Below are 7,974 nucleotides of genomic sequence, written 5' to 3' on the forward strand. Positions count from 1 at the left end.
CTCCAGGAGGAGCGCGAACTCCGCGTTGTAATACGCGGAATCCCTAAAGAGTTAGATGTAGAGCTCGTAAAAGCCGACCTGTTAGAACAAGGCCTACCAGTGAATTCTGTGCACCGTATGCACACCGGTCGCGGTAGGGAGCCATATAATATGGTTCTAGTCGCTCTCCAGCCTACCCCCGAGGGTAAGAAAATCTTTAACACACAGACCGTCTGTAGGCTCTCTGGTATCGCTGTCGAAGCCCCCCATAAAAAAGGCACTCCTAGCCAGTGCCATAACTGTCAATTGTACGGGCACTCTTCCCGTAACTGTCACGCGCGCCCCCGATGTGTTAAGTGTTTGGGCGATCACGCCACGGCCCTCTGCGTTCGCGACCAAAAAACCGCGACGGAACCGCCTAGCTGCGTCCTATGTCGAACACAGGGTCACCCCGCGAATTACCGTGGTTGCCCCCGAGCCCCTAAAATAAATCGCCGCGTCGCCCGCCAAAACCGCCTCCGAGCTTCCGGCCCAGACATCAAAGCCTCGGCACCCTCTGCGTCGCAGGCTAAGCCAGCGTTCGTTCCGGCGGCGGTGCCCAGTGTCTCGGCCTGGGCAAAACCGCTGCCGTACACGAACACGGCTACAACTCCCTCCTCCGCGATTCGTCCCGCCCCCGCGACTCGTCCCTCTCCCGCGACTTGCCCTCCGACCGCGTCCGACAATCTCGCTTTAGCGATCGACTTCTTTCAGTCGATCAACTTTGAGCGCGTTAACGCTTTGGGCGACGCCATTCGCGCTGCCTCGACTGCACAACACTTTATCGCCGTTGTGCAGGAATACGCCGACGTATACGCGTCATTAAATACGTACGTCCTCCCCTCACTCCGCCGGTAATCAATGGCGTATATAAGTAGAATAAAGCCCCTATCCGTAACGATAGGATTTTTTAACGCTTACGGTCTCGCAAATCAACGTGATCAGGTTTCTGACTTTTTGCGTGACCACCAAATTGATATCTTTTTAGTGCAGGAGACCCTACTTAAGCCCGCGCGCCGTGACCCTAAAATCGCGAACTATAACATGGTCAGGAACGACAGGCTCTCTGCCCGTGGTGGTGGTACCGTCATTTACTATAGAAGAGCCCTGCATTGCGTCCCGCTCGATCCTCCCGCGCTCGCTAATATCGAAGCATCAGTGTGCCGAATCTCACTGACGGGACACGCGCCGATCGTTATCGCGTCCGTTTATCTTCCACCGGATAAGATCGTTCTAAGCAGTGATATCGAGGCGCTGCTCGGTATGGGGAGCTCTGTCATTCTGGCGGGCGACCTAAATTGTAAACACATCAGGTGGAACTCACACACCACAACCCCGAATGGCAGGCGGCTTGACGCGTTAGTCGATGATCTCGCCTTCGATATCGTCGCTCCGCTAACCCCGACTCACTACCCGCTAAATATCGCGCATCGCCCGGATATACTCGACATAGCGTTATTAAAAAACGTAACTCTGCGCTTACACTCGATCGAAGTAGTTTCAGAGTTAGATTCAGACCACCGTCCCGTCGTTATGAAGCTCGGTCGCGCTCCCGATTCCGTTCCCGTCACGAGGACTGTGGTGGATTGGCACACGCTGGGCATCAGCCTGGCTGAATCTGATCCACCATCGCTTCCGTTTAGTCCGGACTCTATCCCGTCTACTCAGGATACCGCTGAAGCCATAGACATCGTAACGTCACACATCACCTCGACATTAGATAGGTCATCGAAGCAAGTTGTAGCGGAGGACTTCCTTCACCGCTTCAAATTGCCCGACGATATTAGGGAACTCCTTAGAGCTAAGAACGCCTCGATCCGTGCGTACGATAGGTATCCTACCGCGGAAAATCGTATTCGAATGCGTGCCCTACAACGCGACGTAAAGTCTCGCATCACCAAAGTCCGAGATGCCAGATGGTCTGATTTCTTAGAAGGACTCGCGCCCTCTCAAAGGTCTTACTACCGCTTAGCTCGTACTCTCAAATCGGATACGGTAGTAACTATGCCCCCCCTCGTAGGCCCCTCAGGCCGACTCGCGGCGTTCGATGATGACGAAAAAGCAGAGCTGCTGGCCGATACATTGCAAACCCAGTGCACGCCCAGCACTCAATCCGTGGACCCTGTTCATGTAGAATTAGTAGACAGTGAGGTAGAACGCAGAGCCTCCTTGCCACCCTCTGATGCGTTACCACCCGTCACCCCGATGGAAGTTAAAGACTTGATCAAAGACCTACGTCCTCGCAAGGCTCCCGGTTCCGACGGTATATCCAACCGCGTTATTAAACTTCTACCCGTCCAACTCATCGTGATGTTGGCATCTATTTTCAATGCCGCTATGGCGAACTGTATCTTTCCCGCGGTGTGGAAAGAAGCGGACGTTATCGGCATACATAAACCCGGTAAACCAAAAAATCATCCGACGAGCTACCGCCCGATTAGCCTCCTCATGTCTCTAGGCAAACTGTATGAGCGTCTGCTCTACAAACGCCTCAGAGACTTCGTCTCATCCAAGGGCATTCTTATCGATGAACAATTCGGATTCCGTACAAATCACTCATGCGTTCAACAGGTGCACCGCCTCACGGAGCACATTCTTGTGGGGCTTAATCGACCAAAACCGTTATACACGGGAGCTCTCTTCTTCGACGTCGCAAAAGCGTTCGACAAAGTCTGGCACAATGGTTTGATTTTCAAACTATTCAACATGGGCGTGCCGGATAGTCTCGTGCTCATCATACGGGACTTCTTGTCGAACCGCTCTTTTCGATATCGAGTCGAGGGAACCCGCTCCTCCCCACGACCTCTCACAGCTGGAGTCCCGCAAGGCTCTGTCCTCTCACCCCTCCTATTTAGCTTATTCGTCAACGATATTCCCCGGTCGCCGCCGACCCATTTAGCTTTATTCGCCGACGACACGACTGTTTACTATTCTAGTAGAAATAAGTCCCTAATCGCGAAGAAGCTTCAGAGCGCAGCCCTAGCCCTAGGACAGTGGTTCCGAAAATGGCGCATAGACATCAACCCAGCGAAAAGTACTGCGGTGCTATTTCAGAGGGGAAGCTCCACACGGATTTCCTCCCGGATTAGGAGGAGGAATCTCACACCCCCGATTACTCTCTTTAGACAACCCATACCCTGGGCCAGGAAGGTCAAGTACCTGGGCGTTACCCTGGATGCATCGATGACATTCCGCCCGCATATAAAATCAGTCCGTGACCGTGCCGCGTTTATTCTCGGTAGACTCTACCCCATGATCTGTAAGCGGAGTAAAATGTCCCTTCGGAACAAGGTGACACTTTACAAAACTTGCATAAGGCCCGTCATGACTTACGCGAGTGTGGTGTTCGCTCACGCGGCCCGCACACACATAGACACCCTCCAATCCCTACAATCCCGCTTTTGCAGGTTAGCTGTCGGGGCTCCGTGGTTCGTGAGGAACGTTGACCTACACGACGACCTGGGCCTCGAATCAATTCGGAAATACATGAAGTCAGCGTCGGAACGATACTTCGATAAGGCTATGCGTCATGATAATCGCCTTATCGTTGCCGCCGCTGACTACTCCCCGAATCCTGATCATGCAGGAGCCAGTCACCGTCGACGCCCTAGACACGTCCTTACGGATCCATCAGATCCAATAACCTTTGCATTAGATGCCTTCAGCTCTAATACTAGGGGCAGGCTTAAGGACCCCGGTAACCGTACTCGTCGAACTCGACAAAGAGGTCGACGTGCAACCTAACCCATGCATCAGCCCGCTGAGTTTCTCGCCGGATCTTCTCAGCGGGTCGCGATTCCGATCCGGTAGTAGATTCATTCGCGAAACAATTGCTCTTGAGTTGTTAGGTCTCCTTCGGAGGCGCTCGGGCAGTTGTTAGCAAATCCCACCCCTCTTGGCTGAGCCTTTGCTCGCCCACCTGTCCTGGTGAAACTGGAAAGGCCTTCGGGCCACCAGTAAACTTTCAATCATAAAAAAAAAAAAAAAAAAAAAAAAAAAAAAAGTATTTATGTATGAATCAACACTGAAAGTAAAATAATTTACTTCTGTCGTAACGACCACGTCTATTGAAAATAGCTTCTAAATTCCGTTTATTAGGCAGAATTCAACAAACCCGCTGCTTATGAGCGAGACAACCCCTATAGTTTTTCAACTGTGATACGGTGAGGGGTGTTCAAATTTAATTTTAATTTAGTTTCTTGCGCATAACCATCTAAGTCTACCAACTTATGATTAAAGTAGCTAAATTCATCAGAAACATATTTTGTTTGGTAACATTTAGGACATTCTTTGTCATGCAATTTTTCAGCACGTGCGCGAACGTTGTCCTTATGAGTCGATAAGTCGGACCGGTAGATAAGCATTTGTGCTTCACACAAGACCTGGTCATTCGAAAGCAGCGTAGATGCCCGGGGAACACATACAAATTGAACATGGATCCACGTTGCTAAAAAATCTTCTGGTCCGTATGTTAATGACAATGGCACATTAAAATTAGAGAGTATCCTCAGTATGACATTTTGTCACATAGTAGTAGACAGTAAACTTCTAATCGTTAGGAGGCGTTTTCGTTTTGTTATTCCGGTTAAATCAGTTAAGAGTATTCGAATTGCTTTGTTCCAGCCTCGCCAGGGCCAATGAAAGACCGCATTGAGCACGGGAGAAATTCTGCGCCAAATTTCACTGGAATCATGCAGAACATATTCGAAGCATCTATTTTTACTATCCTTATATGTGGAATATTGATTGGTATGTTTGTATGTCTGATCAAAATACATTAATCCTTTATTAGTGTTGTGACTTTTCTTTTCGGTATGACCGTGAAATTGAAAACTGCGATAGATTACTACTAATTTTTAGTGGACATATCTGAATCATCTCAAGTTATACAATTAGGTTTTTCATTAGTGAGGATCCAACAAACCTGCCCTGAAAAAACCATGCATAAATTGTGGCGCTATCTACGACACAAGGCACCATTAGTTAGTACAACCCGCAGCGTTGTTCCTTCAGTTCGAATAATTTGTATTTATATTAAACAAATAACAACAAATAGGACAACCGGTTAACCTACATTACATTTTTCAATCTCCTCATGTGATCGCCGCTGTGGATCGGGGCTAAAAACTAAAAAACAAACTAATCAGAGTGAAGGATGGATAAAAAACTTGTCTATGCAAATGAGCGGTCTATTCACGCTGGTAAACTAAAAATTTCCAAAAGGAATGTAACTGTTTGAAATATCTCATATCCAGTATCTTAAACACAGCCAAAAAATACAACTCCACTTACCCCACGCAAGGGCCGCCTTGTCATTGAACTTGGAATATTTTTAACTGTCTAGCTGCGTAAACGATGTCATATTTCAGTGTGCTTAGTGCGAGTTTCGTATTCGAATGCGTGTCCTACAACGCGACGTAAAGTCTCGCATCGCCGAAGTCCGAGATGCCAGATGGTCTGATTTCTTAGAAGGACTCGCGCCCTCCCAAAGGTCTTACTACCGCTTAGCTCGTACTCTCAAATCGGATACGGTAGTAACTATGCCCCCCCTCGTAGGCCCCTCAGGCCGACTCGCGGCGTTCGATGATGACGAAAAAGCAGAGCTGCTGGCCGATACATTGCAAACCCAGTGCACGCCCAGCACTCAATCCGTGGACCCTGTTCATGTAGAATTAGTAGACAGTGAGGTAGAACGCAGAGCCTCCTTGCCACCCTCTGATGCGTTACCACCCGTCACCCCGATGGAAGTTAAAGACTTGATCAAAGACCTACGTCCTCGCAAGGCTCCCGGTTCCGACGGTATATCCAACCGCGTTATTAAACTTCTACCCGTCCAACTCATCGTGATGTTGGCATCTATTTTCAATGCCGCTATGGCGAACTGTATCTTTCCCGCGGTGTGGAAAGAAGCGGACGTTATCGGCATACATAAACCCGGTAAACCAAAAAATCATCCGACGAGCTACCGCCCGATTAGCCTCCTCATGTCTCTAGGCAAACTGTATGAGCGTCTGCTCTACAAACGCCTCAGAGACTTCGTCTCATCCAAGGGCATTCTTATCGATGAACAATTCGGATTCCGTACAAATCACTCATGCGTTCAACAGGTGCACCGCCTCACGGAGCACATTCTTGTGGGGCTTAATCGACCAAAACCGTTATACACGGGAGCTCTCTTCTTCGACGTCGCAAAAGCGTTCGACAAAGTCTGGCACAATGGTTTGATTTTCAAACTATTCAACATGGGCGTGCCGGATAGTCTCGTGCTCATCATACGGGACTTCTTGTCGAACCGCTCTTTTCGATATCGAGTCGAGGGAACCCGCTCCTCCCCACGACCTCTCACAGCTGGAGTCCCGCAAGGCTCTGTCCTCTCACCCCTCCTATTTAGCTTATTCGTCAACGATATTCCCCGGTCGCCGCCGACCCATTTAGCTTTATTCGCCGACGACACGACTGTTTACTATTCTAGTAGAAATAAGTCCCTAATCGCGAAGAAGCTTCAGAGCGCAGCCCTAGCCCTAGGACAGTGGTTCCGAAAATGGCGCATAGACATCAACCCAGCGAAAAGTACTGCGGTGCTATTTCAGAGGGGAAGCTCCACACGGATTTCCTCCCGGATTAGGAGGAGGAATCTCACACCCCCGATTACTCTCTTTAGACAACCCATACCCTGGGCCAGGAAGGTCAAGTACCTGGGCGTTACCCTGGATGCATCGATGACATTCCGCCCGCATATAAAATCAGTCCGTGACCGTGCCGCGTTTATTCTCGGTAGACTCTACCCCATGATCTGTAAGCGGAGTAAAATGTCCCTTCGGAACAAGGTGACACTTTACAAAACTTGCATAAGGCCTGTCATGACTTACGCGAGTGTGGTGTTCGCTCACGCGGCCCGCACACACATAGACACCCTCCAATCCCTACAATCCCGCTTTTGCAGGTTAGCTGTCGGGGCTCCGTGGTTCGTGAGGAACGTTGACCTACACGACGACCTGGGCCTCGAATCAATTCGGAAATACATGAAGTCAGCGTCGGAACGATACTTCGATAAGGCTATGCGTCATGATAATCGCCTTATCGTTGCCGCCGCTGACTACTCCCCGAATCCTGATCATGCAGGAGCCAGTCACCGTCGACGCCCTAGACACGTCCTTACGGATCCATCAGATCCAATAACCTTTGCATTAGATGCCTTCAGCTCTAATACTAGGGGCAGGCTTAGGGACCCCGGTAACCGTACTCGTCGAACTCGACAAAGAGGTCGACGTGCAACCTAACCCATGCATCAGCCCGCTGAGTTTCTCGCCGGATCTTCTCAGCGGGTCGCGATTCCGATCCGGTAGTAGATTCATTCGCGAAACAATTGCTCTTGAGTTGTTAGGTCTCCTTCGGAGGCGCTCGGGCAGTTGTTAGCAAATCCCACCCCTCTTGGCTGAGCCTTTGCTCGCCCACCTGTCCTGGTGAAACTGGAAAGGCCTTCGGGCCACCAGTAAACTTTCAATCATAAAAAAAAAAAATAGTGCGAGTTTTGAAACGTCCTCGATAGCGTAAAAGTTAACACATATTTGTATGGAGTTGGAACGTTTGCCTACGTTTGCCGCTAGGGGCGCTGTTACAACCATACAAAATTTGAATCAACTTTTACGCTATCAAGAACGTTAAAATACTCGCACTGAGCACTCAGACTATGTACAACATTCATTAATTTCATCACTACATAGTATAAAACAAAGTCGCTTTCTCTGTCCCTACATCTGTCTGTCCCTATGTATGCTTAAATCTTTAAAACTACGCAACGGATTTTGATGCGGTTTTTTTAATAGATAGAGTGATTGAAGAGGAAGGTTTATATGTAAAATAACATCCATTAAATAGTGGAGAAATCAATAATAAATTACAGTTGCCGAAAGGAAGCGAGGGCGGGTCGCTAGTTAAAAATAAAACGAATACAAC

This window comes from Bombyx mori, chromosome 15 (assembly GCF_030269925.1).
Source record: "Bombyx mori chromosome 15, ASM3026992v2".
NCBI lineage: Eukaryota > Metazoa > Arthropoda > Insecta > Lepidoptera > Bombycidae > Bombyx > Bombyx mori.